The sequence below is a fragment of the Scardinius erythrophthalmus genome (genome assembly GCF_964197995.2).
Source record: "Scardinius erythrophthalmus genome assembly, chromosome: 11".
Classification (NCBI taxonomy): Eukaryota; Metazoa; Chordata; class Actinopteri; order Cypriniformes; family Leuciscidae; genus Scardinius; species Scardinius erythrophthalmus.
Window position 1 is genome coordinate 29,832,425 of NC_138231.1, and position 3,418 is coordinate 29,835,842.

Genomic DNA, 3,418 nt, shown 5'->3' on the forward strand with positions numbered 1-3,418 from the left:
AGAGAGAGAGAGAGAGAGAGAGAGAGAGAGAGAGATTAATAATTGAGTGACAGATGTTTGTTCTGTTCTCTTTACCGTTTCTGGTCACTGGTTTCACCTGAGAGACGTTGTCACTCAACATTTGTCATTGGAGCATGCCATCAGTGATGAAATATAAGCAATCGAAAAATGAGAGAAAAAGAAACAGTGCGAGAAGAGTCCTGAAACCTCTCACGTTGTTTGTATGCGGGTAAGAATCTGTGGCAGCAGTTTCAATGTTAAGTCTCATTATCAAACTGTTGGCCTGTGTACTGGTTGCCATGCTGACTGAAACAACAAATATTTTGAGCTATGTAGCACCTTCTAACAAAATTCCAAACTCAAATGATTTGGAAAGTTCCACTGTCTTTCTCTTCAGCCCCTCTTTCTTTTCTCCACTCCCCCTTCTTTTCTCCTCCTCAGCAGAATAGTGCCTTTGTCTCCTGGAAGTGAACTTGAAAACAGAGTTGAGGTGAGGAGCACACTTTTATTCAACACACAGACACACATACTGGCTGAGGACGTCCCTATAAACACTGAAAGAGTTCTCAGTCTTGTACAATGATCTCCTCTCACCTCTTTCTCAGAAGAACAATACTTGGCTTTGTCATTCTGTATGTTGGCAACAGGCATAAACAAAAAGATAGGCCTATACATTTTTGTATCATGGTAACCACAGCTAAATAAACAAAACACATATCTATACTACTAATTGTCTTTACTATTGTAAAATAAATAAATAATAATATTAGCCATTACAGTCTAACACAATTGTATATAAAAAAGAATAAAATAAAAAGTAATACACTACTGCTCAAAAGTCTGTTTTTTATTTAAAGGGGTGGTATAATGCCCTTTTCGCAAGATGTAAAATAAGTTTCTGATGTCCCCAGAGTGTGTATGTGAAGTTTTACCTCAAAATACCCCACAGATATTTTTATATAGCATGTTAAAATTGTCTATTTTTGAGGGTGAGCAAAAACGCACCGTTTTTGTCTGTTCCTTTAAAAGCAAATGAGCTGCTGCTCCCGGCACAGAGGGCGGAGCTTCAACAGCTTGCACTCACACACACATGCCCTTAAATTTTCAAAAACTTTTAGCCTTTTATGTTCAAACCGGATTCAGACAATGATGGGGAGACTCAAGAAGAAGTGACAACGTGTTGAATGCAACAGGACATTTCTGAATGGTTAGTTGATGAATTTATGTAGCTTATGTGTAGTTATCTTCTAGTCATTGATCAGCATATTCTGTCTTGATCATCTATAAATCATGTATCGGGGGCGGGGTTAATGTAAATTTTAGGGTTGGTGATGTCACTAACCCGGGAGGAATGTTGTGTAGTCCATGCCAGCCGTTTATTGTAGTCCTTAAAAAGTGATTTCTTTAAAAGAAAATATCTCCCTTTGCTTTGAACTTTGAGCGTTGTAACTTTGCTGATACTGAAATCATAATCAACCACCCCTTTAAAGAAAATAACTTTAATTCAGCAAGGACACATTCAATTGTTAAAACGTTTCTATTTCATATAAATGCAGTTCTTTTGAACATTCTATTCATCAAAGAATCCTGATTCAAGATTGATAACAATAATAAATGTTTCTTGAGCATTAAATCATCATATTATAATGTTTTCTGAAGGATCATGTGGCACTGAAGACTGGAGTAATGATGCTGAAAAGTCAGCTTTACCATCACAGGAATAAATTACGTTTTAACATACATTCAAATAGAAAACAAAACTTTTCAGAAATTTTCAGAAAACCATATTCGTTTTTATAGTGGTGCTTAACTCTAATCCTAAATATTAAACTTTGATGCATAATTTGTCTTATACCATTTCTTTCCATAATTGGATGACATAATTGGAGTGAAAAACAAAACACTTTTTACTAAGACCAGTAACTAATCTCCCAGAACACATTATCAACACGGTTACCATGCAAAAGATATATAGTGCAGTGCAAATATAGAACTTCATTTGTTAATGAGCATTCAAGGCTTGTCAATACAGCACAGAACAGACATTGAAAAGTTTGCTTATATTCATAGACATAAACAAACAAACAACTCAACTCACCTTACAGATTGAAACGTTTTTACTGACATAAAAATCTTATTTCGAAGAACGGACCATTTAAGTGCAGCTACTAAAGCACTATTGTGAGTTGTGAATAATGTGAACATTTTTAGTAGCTAACTTTCTAGCTATATCATTTAACACACTCATTTCTTACAGAATTTGACTTCATCAGTGTTGCTATGTGCTGTTGTGTCTTAGAAACCCATCTGTGACCTGATCTGGATGTGTTCCATCTATTGTTTGTTGCACAGGAGTGATTTTGGCTGGCTTATTGGACATTATGTAACTATTGTCATGCTCAGACATGCACAGAAATATGTATACCCACCCTTGCCGAATGACATTTTGATGTTTAAATATGTCCACATAGTACATTAAACGGAAGCTTAATAACAATTTATTCAGACAATAGCTCCAGGCAATTTATAAAAAACACATTTGAATTTTTATTTGATAAATGTCTACATTAAAAGTCAATGGGGTCCAATCGAATATTGTTTTGGACCCCAGTGACTTTCCTTGTTTGGACAAAGTCGAAAAATTCTTTAAAATATTTTCTTTTGTGTCTCACAGAAGAAACCGAGTCATACAGGTTTGGAAGGACTTGAGGGTACAAATATGGTGACAAAATTAAAATTTTAGGGTGAACTATCCCTTTGAATATATAAGTCTTAAAGCCACAGTATCGCTGTAAAAAGTGATCAGTTGACTTAACTTAAAAAAATTGAGGAAACCCATCGCCTTAAAACTTCATGCGTAATTGAAAAAGTTAAGTTATGTGGAATTGTCAAGTCAACCGATCACTGTTTATGGCAACAACCTGTTTAATTCTAAGTGTCAGAAAATGGCTGTGGACAAATAAACAACTGTTCATGGTCATTATAAGAGTCAATATTAAAACAAACTGGTACACAGTGTATATGTGCATGTACAGTATGTGCAGACTGTCCGTCTGCTGTCTGTCTGGTTAATCCATCGCCTTAAAACTTCATGCGTAATTGAAAAAGTTAAGTTATGTGGAATTGTCAAGTCAACCGATCACTGTTTATGGCAACAACCTGTTTAATTCTAAGTGTCAGAAAATGGCTGTGGACAAATAAACAACTGTTCATGGTCATTATAAGAGTCAATATTAAAACAAACTGGTACACAGTGTATATGTGCATGTACAGTATGTGCAGACTGTCCGTCTGCTGTCTGTCTGGTTAATCTGAACACAATAGATAAGGGGCCGAGAGGGACAGGTGTGGCTCTGCAGTGGCCCCTGGCATCACCGTTGGGCATTAAAGGCTTGAGTGTCCATTCAGCTGCAAGACA